Below are 17,416 nucleotides of genomic sequence, written 5' to 3' on the forward strand. Positions count from 1 at the left end.
ATGAGGAATTTTCAAGTTTGAAGATAAAAATAAATTAAAATATTCAGATAATGACAGATATGTGATAATTACTTTATGATTTAATGTTTAAAAACAAACAAAATGCCTAAATCAAATAAACTGAATGCTGAAACTATGGAATATAAGTATAAAATTATACAACCTGCTACACCCTACTCCCAAGAGCTTCTTTTTCTGATTTTTTTTAATGCTGACAATTGTACCATTCATTTGATACTTAGCATATGACTGGATTATTATTTCTCTTTTTATATATCTGTCCTAAGTTTTCCAAATAGATTACAAACTGCCTGAAGGGAAAAATTATATACTTTTTACTTTTATATCTCCAGTGTTTAGAATAGTTCATTTCATATTGTATGTGCTTAATAAGTATTTGAGTTATTAACTCTTCTGAAATATCTAAGGAGAAAAAGCATGCTACTTGTCTAAAAGTAATGGGACACAGCAATATTAGAAGAATCAAAACTTCAGGTGTCTTAAAGAGCAATGGAAGACACACTATTCATATTTCAATTTAATTCAATTCATTTTACATAATCACAAAGAGAGGTCCAAAGAAGCCATATAGAACAAATTATAACTGAAAAAAAATTCCTCTATAGCACACTCCAAGAGCAGTCATTCAATATTTGTTTCAAGAATTCCAGCTAGCAGGTAACCCTTATTTCCCTTTGGCACTACTTTTCAGCTGAGGGTAAGTCTAATGTCAGGAAATTTTTATTTACATCAAATCTAAATTTGCTTCTTTACAACTTTCATGCATTGTTCCTAGTTCTGTCCTTTGGAGCCTAGAAGAACAAGTTTAACCCCTCTTTCACATTCCAGCTTATAAAATATTTGGAGACAACTATCAAGTCCTAAGTTTTCTACATGTTAAACATCACCAGTTTTTTTCAAAAGATCCTTATAAGGTGTGATATTCAGGACCTTAAGTATTCTAGTTTCCTTTCTCTGGACATTTTCCAGTTTAATAATTTATTTCTTAAATATAGCATCTATAACTAAATATAGACATGGTCTGCCCAGTGTGGAGTACAAAGGGTTATCACTTTCTTAGTCTTAGACACTATGCTTCTCAATGTAGCCCAAGAGTGGATTAGCTTTCTTGGCTTCTAAATCACTATTGACATATGCTGAATTTGTTGTCCACTGAAATACTGAGATCTTTTCCAGAAGAACTGGTCTCTAGCAATGCCTCCCTCTTCTTGCACTGTCAAGCTATTTTATTTTAACCTATGTGTAAAAAAATTACATTAATTCCTTTTCAATTTCATCACTTTATATTTGTCTCAATGTACTAGCCTTTTAAGAGTTTTCAGATTCCTGATTTTGTCATCGAGTGTCTTAGTTACTTTCCTTGTTTGGTGTAATCTGCAAATTTAATATGTACTCAGACACTTGCCCTGAGTTGAATTGAATTCAACAAAGAATATAGTGAGTAGGCTATAGAATATTATCAATAATGACTGCTTGAAATAAATGGTATAAAAATACAACCATGGGTATATATGATTAGAAAAAGAACTGGGCTGATAAAACAGCAAAAAATAAAATTCTCACACTTAATGTTGCACTGATAGAATCAGTCAATCAACAGGAGTCTTGAGTGAAGCTTAAGTGCCTATAAGGATGGTGGGAGGGAAAGGTAATGAATTCTGCTTTGCTTGTATTTGAAATGCCTATAGTGAAACAAGTTCAAGATCTTCAAAAGGCAGTTGAAGAGGGAGAGCATTTCAGGAATGGGGGACAACCAATATAAACATACAGAGATGGGAGATGGAAAGTCATGTGTGAAGAACATCAAGTAGGCTGAGAATAAAGAATATTATGGAAAGGAATAATATGTAAGAGGTCTTCAAAGAGAGGAAGTACTGGTGGCAAAAAGCTTTAAATGTCAAAAGTGAGTTAATATTTGATCTTAGTGGTAACATAAAGCCATTGAATTCTATTTAGTGGTCAGACCACCACTTTAGGACAATCACTTCAGATGTGTGGAGGATGGATTAGAGAAGGGAGAGATTTCAGGAAGGGAGACCAAGTAGGAGGCCAGTGAAATAGTCCAGGAAAGAGGTAATCTGAACCTGCAGCAAGTGATGGCTGTCTGAGTGACACAAGAGGATGTATATTATATAATAGACATCGTTCGTCCTTTGTTTCAAAGAGGATCAATGACATCATGGAGTGATGTCTTGACTTGTGAGTAAGTTGGATTTAAGTGAGGCAGAGTTATCAGCCTCATTCTTTCTTCCCCAGTCATTGAAGTCCAGTAGCAAGGTAAAATTCAGGATAACTGGTAATAGCTTAGGATGCAATATATGACCTTTGCATCTCTGATTCCTGACCAAGCACTCAGCACTCCACAGTGCCTGCTTCAGTCAACTTCATGGCTGATGGAGTAAACTATTCTCATTCACCTATTCCACTGGGGGAAATATTACATTACATTATATTATATCATATATCATATTATATTTCAATAGTTCCTCTTTTGTGCTTACTTTGGATTTGTTTGTAGGCTTTAAAACTGCTATAATGTATTTTGAATTCATTAATAATTTCCTTTTTTAGTTTGCTAATATATTTTAAGGGATATAATTTTCCCTTGTGGACTGTTTTAGTTGCATTCCAGAAATCTTAGTATATTATTTCATCATTATAATTTTCTTTTACATAATTATTATTTCTATGATTTTTTTGACCCACTCATAATTTAGGATTTCATTACTAAGTCTCTACTTAGGTGTAGGTCTTTTCTTTGTGTTCTCTGAACTGATTACTCTTTTTATTGCATTCTGATCTATAGAGGATGTATTTGTTATTACTGACTTTTACATTTATTTTCAATATCACTGTCCTCTAATAAATACATGGTTGAATTTCTGTAAAAGCTCCATATGGAGTTGAGAAATATGATATTCTTTAGCAATCCCATTAGAAATCTTTTAGCTCTAGTTTCTCCAGAAATTTGTTCAATTTTATATTTTCCCCTTTCTTTATCTTTCTGTTAGACTTATCCAAAACAAAGAGGATGTTGAAATTTCTTTGTAGTTTAGTTTACGAATTTAGATTTGAACCAACACTCCCTCCACTTTGGTCTTGGTTTGTAGCCTTTTCAAGTTGAAGAATTTGCCATCAGTGCAGTAGCTGACCTTGATGCTGTGTTCATCCTCATTGAAGGTATTTGACAACATGGCTGAAAATATCATTCTAAAAAGCATGGGAGAAAGCACATAGCCTTGTTTTACTCTACTGGTCATTGGGAAAGCATGAAGGCATAGTCCATTATCCAAAACCCAGGCAAGCATGCCATTGTGAAACTGATGTACAATACTGATTAACCTCTCTAGGCAACCAGATTTTGACGTAATTTTCCATAAATCCTCATGAAGGACAGTCCTTAGTCACTTAACCCCAATTGCCCTGCCTTTCCCCCTCTGAAAAGTAACCCCCTCCCCAATAAAAAAGAGTACATGTAGAAGGGTTGGACCTTGATCAGAATCTGGAGAGTCTGTGATATGGACAGAAGCAGGAGATTATAGTGTCATAAAAGCCTATAGATGAGACAGCATATAGGAATAGTATGTGATAAGTGAATTCAAGTACTGTAGAGAGGTTGAGAAGTATGAGGACTGAGGAAAGGTCATCAGATTAAGTAATTAAGAGATCAATGGTAACTTTTGAGAGAACAATTTCAATTAAGTAATGAGGCTGGAAGCCAGATTGTAGGGGATTAAAAAACAAGAGAAGGTGAGATAGAGAAAGAATGTAGGCAACTTTTCAGGAATGAAGTTATGAAAGGGAAAAAATATAGGACAATAACTGAAGGGGAAGATAATGACTTGTAAAGATAGGGGAATGTTTGTAATCAGAAAGGTGGGAATCAGTAGATAGGAAGAGATTGAAGATTGGAGACAGAGAAAAAAATATATTGGAGGTCAATCTGCTGGAAAAGAGGGGAAAAGATGGGATCAGAAGTACACATAGAGCTGGGCAGCTAGGTGGCACAATGAACAGAACACTGGCCCTGAAGTCAGAAGGACATGAGTTCAAATTTGACCTCAGACACTTGACACACCTACTAGCTCTGTGACTTTGGGCAAGTCACTTAACCCCAACTGCCCTTCAAAAAGCAAAAAAAAAAAGTACACATAGAGGGGGTAAGGAAAAAAGTCCATTTCCCCCCCCCCCCCATGAGAACCAGATTAAAGGAGAAATTGGAGAATTATATAAAGGGGTATTAAGATACAGGGAAGGAAAGAAGAGGCAGTTCTTGAAGAATGGTCTGGTGAAAGATTCAGAGGAGGTTCACAAAGTAATATGCAGGGTCTCCATAGAAGATTAATTGAAAAGCAGAGACAAGAATCATACAGGATGAGAAGGCAATGATGATATGTATGTGTATATGTATTATATATATGGATAGATAGATATATGTGTGTATCTATCCAAATCCAAAGAGAGCTCCACTGCGTGTCTATTTAAAAACTTCCTTTCACTAATAAATTTTTATGTGTGTCTACCAGGATCCCTTTTATATTTTTACATAAATATTTGTGGGATAAAACAAGAATTCCATAAGACAGTACAATAAAAAAAGATGATTGTGCATTTAACAACAAATCTACTAAATACAACTTACTATTTCTTTCAAGTATATAACAAAATTATCATGTAATTTTTTTCTACCCTTCCCCCACCCTGCCTTAGAAATGGCTAACATCTGGGGCGGCCAGGTGGCTCAGCTAGTAAGAGCACCGGCTCCAGTGTCGGAATGACCTGGATCAAATCCGGGCTCAGATACTCAGTACCACACCCAGAAATAACTGGCTGTGTAACCTTGAGCAAGTTACTTAACCCCGATTGCTTAATTAAAAAAAAAAAAAGAAATGGCTAACATCAGAAACAAATACACACAAATGTGTGTGCATGTGTATGTGTATGTATATGTGTATGTGTGTGTGTGTGTAAAAGTATTTTATACATGCTTTTATTTATCAGTTCTTTTTTTGGATGCAGTCAGTATCTTTCTTCATATGTCCTTTGGGTATTATACAATGTTTTCTTGATTCTGCTCATTTCACTCCTCAATTTTTTGTGCAAGTCTGTCCATGTCATTCTGCTGATCACTGAGATTATAATTTTTTATGTCACAGTAGTAGTATTCCATCACAATCACATACCACAACTTGTTCAGCCATTCCCCAATGGGCATCCCTGCAATTTCCAGTTCTTTGCCACCACAAAGAGAGCTCTAAAAGCATTTTAGAACATATAGGTTATTTTCCTTTTCCTCTAATCATGTTTGGAAATAGACCTAGTTGTTGGGTCTTGTTGGGTCAAAGGGTATAAGGCAGTTTAATAACTCTTTGGGTGTAATTCCAGAGTGCTCTCCAAAATGGCAGGATCAGTTCACAGTTCCACCAACAATGAATTCATGTCTCAATTCTTCTACATCCATTCCAACATGTGTTACTCTACCCTTCAATCATTTTGGCCAATCTGATAGATGTAAAATAATATATCAAGGTTGTTTTAATTTGCATTTCTCTAATCAAAGATGATTTAGAGAATTTATTCACGTGACATAAATTTTTTTGACTTCTTTATTGGAAAACTGTTCATATCCTTTGACCATTTATCAATTGGAGATGACTTATATTCTTATCAGTTTTACAAAGTTCTTTACATATTTGAGATATGAAAACTTTATATGAGAAATTGCCTATAAATTCTCCCCTCCCCAATTTTCTGCTTTCCTTCTAATCTTGGTTATATTTGTTTTGTTTTGTACAAAACCTTTTTAATTTAATGTAATCTAAATTGTCCATTTTAGACTTAACTTTTTTCTCTTATTTATTCATAAATTGTTCACATGTCCATAAGTCTGATAGGTAACATGTTTCGTGTTCTAATTTTCTTGTAAAATCTCTCTTTATTTCCAGATCATGTCTCCATTTTGACCTTATATAGGTAAATGGAGTAAGATATTGGTCTATGCCCAGTTTCTGCCACTTTGCTTTCCAGTTTTCCCAACTATTTTTTTTACCAAATAATGAATTCTTATCTCAAAATCTTAAGTCTTTATACTTGCTAAATATAGGGTTATTATGTTTATTTGCTGCTGTAAATTGTATGGCTATTCTATCCCAATGACCCACCTTTATATTTTTAGCCAATCTCTTCATTTCTATTTCCAACACTAATAAATTCATGAAAGCATTTTTTATTTTTACTGTGTTGGTCCATCTTTCTGAAATTATCCTATTAAAACCCTAATTCTATAGAGATGGCTGAAAAGAATGTTTTTACATGTCATATTATGTGATAAACTTTGTTACTATTATCACACAAGTATACAAAGATGTTTTATCTTGCTGAAGAGAAAAAAATATCAGGTCCATGAAGATGCTTAATTTCTTAATATCTATAATGAACTATCACAGTTCTATAACAAATCTAGTTTCTTCTAGATCAATGAATTTAGGCCATTCACTGATCTTGAAATTTACTGGTCTCAGTTCATATGATGCCAGCATTACCTGTGCAGGATAGCTCTGATGAGCTATTCATCACAGAAATGGCTTAAAAGTTAACTTTCATATCATTGATGCTTTTATTTTTCTCTGAAAGATATGAAGATTCAGGTGCTTGTCAGTGCAGGAAAGCTCATTACTCTTTATTTCCCTGGGGCTATCAGAAACTAAGCTCATAAAGAAAACTCTCTAACCTCCCAAACCCAAATTGTATAATATACACACCCTGCAATGTTCATGTTAGAACTTGCTAGTCACAATTGAACAGAACTATATCAATGTCTTGGAAAAAATGAAAGAAAATGAAGAACAAAAAAAATAATTTGTCAAACTGTGATTTCAGCTGATTATCTAAATCTCATCCCAGAGTATTTCTATGATTCTGCTTTGAAATAAAAAACTAAAGTCCATTTCCAAGAAAAAAGGAAGCATTTAAAATAAATTGGAATGAGATAAGCAAATAATCTTTCAAACACTTCAACAAAGCTTGGTTTAAAATTCATAACTGTATGAATAAGCTTAACTTTCTTGAATAATTTTATAAAACTAAATAATGGTCCCTAATATATAGAATAAATCATGAGGAGGATGGGTTAAGATAATAAATAGAATAGAAAATGCTATCTAATCTTATTAGTAAAACTTATTCGAAATAAACTCAGACAAGCATAAGTAGTAGCCAGAAAAGATGATCTTCTAGTCTGGCCCTTTATATGTACAACTTCTAAGCACATGGTAGATTATATATTTTCTAATTTTTCAAGATTTTTCTAGTATGACTTTTATTCTCTTTTCTTTATTTTGGGCTTAAAATGTATTGATGAAGTCTGTAAGCCTGGTCCAGCATTTGGGAGGTATGGTATATTCTTAGGATAAAGAGGAGTAGGTTTCAGGGAAGTCATTACAAATTAAATCTAATTTCAAACTGAAAAATTGCATGTAATAAAGATGCTCCTTTTGATACTTCATCATGATGTGGACTTGATCATGGGCTCTCAAGAAACTATTTGAGTCACTTAGAGAGTAAGTTCTGTCAGGTCTTATAATCCTCAAATATTGACCAAGTGATAGACTTTGCTTGGCACTGAAGGCAGAAATTCTTAGCCTTTTTGTATCATGTACAACTTTGGCAGCCTGCTGAAGCCTAGGGGCCTCTTATAATAATGTCTTTAAGTGAGTAAAATAAAATATGTAAGAAAACAAAGAAAATGTCTTGAAAACCAGTTATCTTTATCTAAGTGTGTCTACATGTGTTTTCATACATACATACAGGTATGCATGTATAAAAAGTTCATGGACCCCAGTTTAAGAACCTCTTATAAGTCTAGCTAAATGTGTGGAAGCTTATCAGCAGTGAATTGGTCATGAGAGGATGAATTCTTCTAAAAACAGTAACCAATGTGAAACTGTCTATCAAGGAATGCAGGGGTTTAAAAAAAAAGCCTGGTGTTTATACAGTGCTTTAAAATTTACATACAGCTTTGTACATATTATCTAATTTGATCCTTTCAAAAACCATGTGAGGTGGGTACTACAGTGATGATAATCTCTATTTTACAGACGGTGAAGCTGCAGCTCAGAAAGCTTAAGGGACCTGCCAATGGTTACATATGTAGGAAGTGTCAGAGGCAGAATTTTAATTCAGATTTTTTGACTCTATATCTAGCACTTTGTTTTCTATATCCTCAGCTGGGGCAGTATGCATTGGTGTAAAGTCAAAAGTCCTAGAAGCACTACAGTAATATGATTTCATAGTTTTCTAAAGGTAAAAATTTCATGAGAATCAACATTTTCTCATAGATCTCATAATCCTATCCTGCAGAACACAACACAGATCGGGAAATGCTGGACTTATCAAAGTATGCAGAACAGGTAAATGAAGAACAGGTAATAAAGAAATATTCCTTTACTTCTTTATGCAGAATTTTTGGTGTGAGGACAAATATATATTACTGATACTATCTTTCATTTGGATGTTTTGTGTATTTTCTTCTTTTACTAAGCTGTTTCCTGTTTCCATCATATTCATGTGGCTTCTTGCAATTTGTAATTGGCGCTAAGTCACTAGAGCTAGGGCCCTACAGCTTGGATCTTTTATAAAATGACAAGATGTTTACAACCAAAATAGACCTTCAGACAAATTATTAAGTAAGCAAAATCTATCTTTAAATTGGCACCACTATTTTTGGAAACTGCCTCTTCTCTTGTGTAATTCCTATCCTAATTTAAACAATCAGTTCCCTCTACTATCTAATACCTTCAACCTATGGCAGCTTTTATCTGATTTGTACCGTATATTTGGATCCTGTCTTCAATCATTTCCCATGAAAATGTTCTCAAATTAATTAATAAAAGATACTAATAACTCATAATTGGTTCAATAAACTGTCCTCAATGGTTTCTAAACTTTTAATAGAGGACCTTAACTTAAAGGAAAGTGTCTTGAATGGCAGAATTTCATGCACTACAAACATTGCAGTAAAAGGTGGGTTTTTTTTAACATCAACAAATAAGTAGATCAATGTCTATTTGATCTATGTGTAAGTCCAGTCCTGACCCAGGCAAAAATAAATTCTGCCAAAATAAAATTGTACAGATTTCTCTGTAAAAGACTTCTTTTTTAGTTATAGTAGAAATGAATATTATCATACCTTGCATATAAAAATTCTTTTGATTCTATCACTTGAAAATTTATGAGAGAGCCTCCCTAAACACTATGAATTTAGTTGTGGATTCTTAGTTCCAAGTCCAAATATAGGCAATTTTAATCCACTAAATCATCAACAAATTCCAAGACATATTAATTTTTAAAAGTTACTTTAATTCACAGATATTAAAGTAAACTTTTCAATTTACACTTGAGTTTCTTCATGTTTTTTCTCAATATGAAAATATATTTTTGGGGAATGTTCAGAAAAATATTAGCACACCTACAATTTTTTTTATGTTTGAAATTTTACCTCTTGCAGACAATGGCAAGCTTTGTTATTTTGCTCATAATTTATTTTGATTTTGTTTTGAACATGAAATATGAAAGATCACCTACCAAATAGAGGCAGGTATAGCATCAAAAGAAGATGAATATCTCCAAGAGCAGCAGTTGTAATAAAACAGCCTTAAAATGAACACCTGTGTACAGGTTTGTTACTTTTTTTTTCAAGTAATCAAGATTCCAAGACAATCAAAAAATAGGTCATAGATTATTGCCCTGTATTCTTATCTGCAATAATTGTTATCCACACATAACAACAATATAGATTAACATTAAAGTTAGTTTGTTAGTATTCTTACAATTTAAATTTATAGGATCTAAAATGATTGATCAATCAAGGATTTGCTACATAAATACCATGTCAGATACTATCTTAGGCTGGGGTAACAAAGATACAAATGAAATTGTCCCTGCCCTGAAGGATCTTACATTCTAAAAAAGAGGAGATAATATATCAACTTAAGTATATATAAATATATATATTTAGAATACATGATAATTTGAAGGGGGGTACTAGTACCTGGGATAGGGTAAAGAAAAATCTCTTGTAAAAGATGAAGCTCAATTGAGCTAAACTTAGAAGGAAACTAGGGGTTTTAAGAGGCAGAAGTAAAGCAGATGTACATTCTGGGAATGGGGTACAGCCTATACACAGGCAGAGAAACAAGGAAGGAAAGTCATGCGTGAGGGGCAGTAAGGAGAATTTGGCTGTCTTATAGGGTAAATGATGGAGAGTAAGATATAATAAGATTGGGGTGGTAGGTTGGGGCCAGGCTGTGAAAAGCTCTAAATGCCAAAAAGAATAATTTGTATTTGACTCTAGAGGAGGAGGAGCAATTAGAAGAGTGATATAGCCTGGTGCTTTAGAAATATCTCTTGGCAGTGATGCAGTAGGTGAACTGAAGAGATGCTCCAGGAGACCAATTAGGCAATTAGGAGGTAAGTGAAATAGTAAAAAGGGCTCAAACTAGGGTAATGTGAGTTAAAAGAAGGGAATGGATGTAAAAGAGAAACAAGATTTGGTAACCGAATGGGTATGAGGAGGCGAGGGTGAGTGAAAGTTTAAGGATAACTTTGTGATTCTAAATCTAGGTAATGGAACAATGGTGATACTTTCAGCAGAAATAGTTAAGTTCAGAAGCAGCGTGGGTTTAAGAGGATTGGAAATGAGTTCTTATCTTGGACATGCTGTATCATGTGTCTTTAGGACATCCAGTCAGAAATGTGTAATAAGACAGTTGGTAATGCACCACAGAACAGGGCAGAGACTAGGAATAGATATATAGAGCTGGGAGTCATCTAGAGGTGATTAAACCCAGGGAAATGAGTAAAATTACTGAGACCGTGAGAGAGAGAAGAGGGCCAAGTTCAAAACTTTATGAAACAACCAATTAGGTTTTGGGGACGAATGATGATGCTCCAGCAAAGGAGAATGAGAAGGAGGAATCGAGAAAGAAAACTGAAGAAAACCCAAAGAGGAGATGGTTTCCTAGAGAATAGAGGTTAAATGGCAAGTACTACAGAATGATGAAGAACCTTGAGAAAAAAGCCATCAGGTGTGGCAATGAAGAGATCCTTTGCTTTGAAAAAGAAGCTTCAGTTTAATGATGAAATTCTAAGTCAGATAACAAGAGATGGAGAAGTGAAAGGTAGGTAGGGAGAGGATGCAATTAAGAAAGCAAAGGACTTGGAATGAGGAAGATATGAGTAACTGGATCCTGGCACAGATACTTGCTAACTATATCACCTTGGGCAAGTCCATTAATTTTTCTCATTCTCAGTATACTCATATGGAAAATAGTAATAATGACAGTACTTATCTCACAAACTTGTTAGGATCAAAAGAGCTAATGTGTGTAAAGTACTTTGCCGCTGTGTGTGTGTGTTACATATATAGTGCTTTAAAGGTCTATATAAATGGCAGCTATTATTATTAGAAGTAATAGTATTCTGATACTGATACAGAAGGAGGAGGAGGAAGAGAAGAAGGAGAAGAAGGAGGAAGAGGAGGAGAAGGAGGAGGAGGAGGGGGAGGAGGAGGAGGAGGAAGAGGAGAAGAAATGGAGGTGATAAGTATTTTGTTGTTCAGTTGTTTCAGTCCTGTCTGACTCTTCATGACCCCATTTGGAGTTTTCTTAGCAAGGGATACTAGAGTGATTTGCCATTTTCTTTTCTAGCTCATTTTATGGATGAGAAACTGAGGCAAACAGGATTAAATGACTTGCCTACGGTAACACGTTAGTAAGTGTCTGAGACTGGATTTGTATTCAGAAAGAAAAGTCTTCCTGACTCCAGGCCCAGCACTCTATCCATTGGGACAACTTACTGCTTGCAGTAAGTATAGACAGCTTTTGCTAAGAGTTTGGCTGTAAAAAGGAAGAGAGATACAAGTCGACAGATGAAGGAGTAGAATGGGCAAGTAAGGGTTCTTAGAAATTTTGTATTCATTAGGAAAAGTAGTCAGGAGAGGAAGAGGGAGTAAACATTAGAGGAGGGGATAATTGTGGAGTCAAACAGCTGGAGATCTAAGGAGACAGAGGAGATGGATATTTCCAAATATTTTTCTTTTCCTCATCTCAATTTAGCATGTCTTTAGGGAATAAGAAGGAGGAGAGAAACTTTGGAGTGTCTTTCTCAGTGACTTTGCATACTTGAGCCCTCATAATAGTTCAATATACTTGAATAAAAGTAGAAAAGGTATGTTAGGTATTTTGCATGTAATTATGTCTTAGAGGTTACTATTTAACATATGACGGCAATTGCCTGCCCAAACTGAAAACTAGAGCTTAAAGAAAGTGTTTTTATATATTACTTCCATTTACTTTTACTTACTATTTTTTAAAAGTTCTTATAGGAATTGAAAATGATTTCATTTACTGTATACTTTCTGATACGTGTGGATGCCATTCTGAATGAAATTTTAAAATTCTCCCAAGATCTAATCAAATAAGGGTAGAAAAAAAGTCTATCTTTACATCAGGCAAGTAGTAAGGTGTAAAAAAAAAAATTAGCCATCCCCATTTTTTTCTGGAGTCAGCAGACCTGAGTTCAAGACCTATTAGATTTATTTCCCTGGGTAAATCATTTAACTTCCCTGGGACTCACTTTCCTCATTTGTGAAATGGAGAAAGCATTTTTGCATTCATAAGACTCTGGAGAGGAAACCATTCTATAAGTCTTAAGATGCTACATAAATATATGCAATTATCTTTTCAATGTCAACATGTTTAATTGGTTAATTAATTGAGTACTGACAGAGTTCAGAATTTACAAGATTTCTGATTTACTGATAAAACACTTTATGAGTTCATTTTATCACCAGGGACCTGGGAGTCAGGAGTATTTCATTAAAAAAATATGCCATTTAATTTTGTTTTTAGTTTACTTCATTCATTTCCACAAGATTTTGAGTTACAAATTTTCTCCCCATTTTTCCACTACACACCACCCAAAAATAGTGATCCCACTGAAGATACCCTCCCCCAATCTGCTCTCTCCCATATCTTCTCCCATTCCCGCTCCAACTTTCCAATAGGGCATGGTAGATCTCTATGCCCCAGTGACTACATATCTTATTTCCCAGGTACATGTAAAATAATAGTAATAATAGTGTGTGTGTGTGTGTGTGTGTGTGTGTATAATTTAAACATTTGATTTTAAAACTTTGAATTCCAGATTCTTTCCCTTCCTCCCTTGTCACCCACCCTTACTGGGAAGATAAGTAATTCAATATAAGTTGTACATGTGTAGCTAAGCAAAACATTTCCATAGTGAATATATTGTGAAAGACTGACTATATTTCCCTCCATCCTATCCCACCCCCACTTTTTCTATTCTCTACTATGATCCTGTCCATTTTCAAAAGTGGGTGCTTCCAACTTCCTTCCCCCCCTCTCATCCTCTTCCCCCCTACTCTCCTGTTGGGTGAGATACCCTATTTAGTGTGTATGTCATTCCCTCCCTAAGTAAAATTCAATGAGAATAAGGTTGACTCATTCCCTTTTGCCTTCCTGTTCTTCCCCTCCATTGTAACAGTTTTCTCTTGCCTCTTCTATATGAGATAATTTACCCTATTCTGTCTCTCCCCATCTCTTCTCATTATATTCCTCTCTCACCTCTTAATTTCACCTTTTAAGTGTCATCCCTTCCTATTAAATTGGTCCTGTGCCCTCTATGTACACCTGTACACATATATACACACTCACATATGTATTCATATGCCCATATACCCTCATATATAGACATATATGTCTATATATGTAAATATACACATTTCTATTCCCTTCAACTATTCTCATACTGAGAAAAATTTCATAAGTTACAGGTATCATTTTTCCATTTAGGAATGTAAATAGTTCAACTTTGTTAAGTTGCTTATGATTTCTTTTCTCTGTTTACCTTCTCATGCTTCTCTTGCTTCTTGTATCTGAATGTTAAATTTTCTATTCAACTCTGTTTTTTTTTTTCATCAAGAATGCTTGGAAGTGGGGCGGCCAGGTAGCACAGCAAGTAAGAGCACTGGCTCCAGTGTTGAGAAGACCTGGAGATCGAATCCCGGGCTCAGACACTCAGCACCACACCCAGAAATAACTGGCCGTGTAACCTTGAGCAAGTTAGTTAACCCCAATTGCTTAAAAAAATAAAAAAAAAAGAATGCTTAGAAGTCCTCTATTCCACTGAATGACCATATTTTCTCCTGAAACGTGATACTCAGTTCTGTTGGGTAGGTGATTCTTGGTTTTAATCCCAACTCCTTTGCTTTACGGAATATCATGTTCCAAGCCCTTCGATTCCTCAGTGTAGAAGCTGCTAAATCCTGTGTTATACTGATTGTGTTCACCCAATATTCAAATTGTTTCTTCCTGGCTGCTTGTAATATTTTCTCCTTGATCTTGGAATTCTGGAACCTGACTATAATATTCCTAGGAATTTTCTTTTGGGGATCTTTCTTTTTGGTTATCAGTGGATTCTTTCAACCTCTATTTTGCCCTCTGGTTCTAAAACATCAGGGCAATTTTCCTTGAGAATTTCTTGAAGGATGATTTCTAGGTTCTTTTTTTGATCATGGCTTTCAGGTAATCCAATAATTTTTAAATTATCTCTCCTGGATCTATTTTCCAGGTCAGTGGTTTTTCCCATGATCACATTGTCTTCTATTTTTTCATTTGTTTGAATCTGTTTAATAGTGTCTTGATTTCTCATAAAGTCACTAGCTTCCATTTGCTCCAATCTAATTCTGAAGGAATGATTCTTTTCAGTGATCTTTTGAGATTTTTTTTCAATCAGGCAAATTTAGCTTTTTAAGGCATTCTTCTCATTGGCTTTTTGAGCCCCTTTTGCCATTTTAGTTAGTCTATTTTTAAGGTGTTATTTTCTTCAGGCAGGTTGTTGACTCTCATTTCATAATTTTCTTGCATCATACTCATTTTTCTTCCCAATTTTTCCTCCATTTCTCTTATTTGCTTTTCAAAATCCTTCTTGAGGTCCTCCATGGCCTGTAACCAACTTGTATTTTTATTGGAAGCTTTTGGTACAGGAGTTCTGACTTCATTGTCTTCCTCTTCTTTCATGCTTTGATCCTTTTTGTCCACAAAATAGGAGTGTAAAGTCCAATCGCTCTGCTTGCTTTACTTCCTTTGCTTGCTCATGTTGCCACTCAAGTACTTGACTTTTGATCTTTTTGCCACAGTAGAACTCTGCTACCCAGAGAGGGGAGCTTTGCCCCAATTGCTGGGATTTTCACAGCTGCTAGAGTTATTAGTTGGGTGCCCTTTCTGAAGCCTCCACATGTTCTGGCAAACTGGTTATGCATCTCAGAACCTCTACCCTAGACTGCAATCCAGATCCAAGCAGGTTAAAGCAAGAGAAATTACCCCTCAGACTGGTAACTTGGTCCCCCTACAATCTGTAGGCCAGGAGCTGAAACAGGCATATGGCAGTGGTTGCATGGCCATGGCTCCTCAGCTGCTCCTCCCTCCAGGGGGCAAAGGCCAGACCACACTCCTAAACTCCCAGATCCCAAAAGTCCACACTGCACTGACCTCTCGCTTTGTCCTTAGCGACTATGAGTTGATAATTCTGGAAATTGCCACAGCTGCTAGTAATTTGAAGTCCCTACAGCCAGCAGCTGGTTGTGCCCACCCTCAGGCTAAAACTTGTGGCTCACATAGGGCTGTGCTTGTCTCCCAGAGTGTTGCGCTAGCCCCTTCCTGACAGCTGCTGAACTATCTTCAGTGGGAGGTTAGCTTCTCTCTGTCATTATGTGGGTTCCCTAGCTCCAAAATTTGTTTAGAGTAATTTTTTTACACGAATTGGAAGACATGGGAGCAGGAGCCACGCAGAAGTCCTGTTTCTACTCCACCATCTTGACTCCGCCCCCGTATACCATGTAATCTTACTAAATTTTAGGATTTTCAAAACATCAGTTAAAAAACCCCCAGATATTAACATTCCTATGAGAACTTACATTTTAAGGAAAAAGCCCAAGCCATCTTCCTTCCTCTCCAAGCTCCAATAATGACTCTGAATTTTTTCTGCCACATCACAGCACCCTCCTCACCCTGGAAAGCACTTTGCTCCACACTCTCTGATTGGCCAATTCCTCCCAGAACCTACATTTTAAGGAATGTACCCCCAGTCAGCCATGTCTTCATTCCTCTCCAGGCCCCCTTCCTGCGTCTTCTTCAATGCTACCTTTAGAATCTAAACTCACAGAGAGTAGGGGATATCTTTTTTCTGTTTATCTTTCGATTCCTGAAACTTAGTAACACATAGTGAGTGTTTAATAAATGCTTATTGATTTGATCTAAAATTAAAATGAAGAAACTTATATTTATAAATATTAAATGAAGCCTGACCAGCTTAACATAAAGGCTAACTGACAATGTGAAGAAATATCTCTTCACCTATTATACTTAATAAAGTTGCAATTATAATCCCATTTTTTACTGGAAGCCTTAACTCTAGTGCCTTCCTTCTGTTAATTACTCCTATTGTTTCTAGATATAGCTTGCTTTTTATAGATTTGTTTACATGTTGTTTCCCTTTTAAGACTATAAGTTCTATGAGGGAAGACCAGTGTGAATTACAGAATATTTTAAAATACAATTACTTTCAAGTACATATATTAATTTTAAATGCTATAGCACACATCTGTATGCATGTAAATATTAATATATACATGTGCACCTATATGCACATACACGCAGAAGATAAAATAAAATCCATCATTTTAATTGACCATAAGAAAAAGTCCAATAGTCAATATTGTACTAGGGCATGCAATTTCCTAAAGGCATAAAGGTGTCAGGAGGTAATGCCCTGATAAGATCACAGAATCATACATTTAGAGTGAAAGGAGACATTATAGGCCATCTAATCCAACTCTCAGGGCCAGGGAGGGAAAGTCACCTACCTAAGGTCACAGATAGTAAATGGCAAGGCTGGAATTTTAACTCACAGAATTTGAGCTCTAGAAGGGTACTCACCAGCCATCTAGTACAACTCATGTCCACAGAATCTCTACTATAACATACCCTACTATAAAATATCAAATCCAGATTCTTCTTGAAGACCTCAATGAAGAAGAAACCTATCATCCCTTGAAGTAGTCTATTCTGCTTCTGAATAGCTTTAATTGTCAGTTTTTCCTAATAAACCTATACACTTACAAGTTGGCAATTGCCATCCATTATTCCTGGTTTTGCTCTTTTAAGGTCAAAGAGAAGAAATACCATCTGTCTTTCAAGTGATAGCTCTGCAAGAAGTGGAAGATAACAATTATGTCCCTCTTTTTCAGGCTAAATATTTATCCAATCCTTTTGTGACATGGACACAAGGCTCTTTATCATCCTGGTTGTCCTCCTTT

The 17,416-nt window shown here is 35.4% G+C and overlaps 1 protein-coding gene across 11 annotated transcripts in view; it reads right to left on the reverse strand.

Moving 5' to 3' along the window:
* Positions 1-17,416, reverse strand: part of CEP112 (centrosomal protein 112) — a 555,671-nt gene that overhangs the window by 154,895 nt on the left and 383,360 nt on the right. The window lies entirely within an intron of this gene.

The sequence above is a fragment of the Petaurus breviceps genome, unplaced genomic scaffold, assembly GCF_028583685.1.
Source record: "Petaurus breviceps papuanus isolate PSGF00001 unplaced genomic scaffold, PetGlider_PUasm1.0 90925, whole genome shotgun sequence".
NCBI lineage: Eukaryota > Metazoa > Chordata > Mammalia > Diprotodontia > Petauridae > Petaurus > Petaurus breviceps.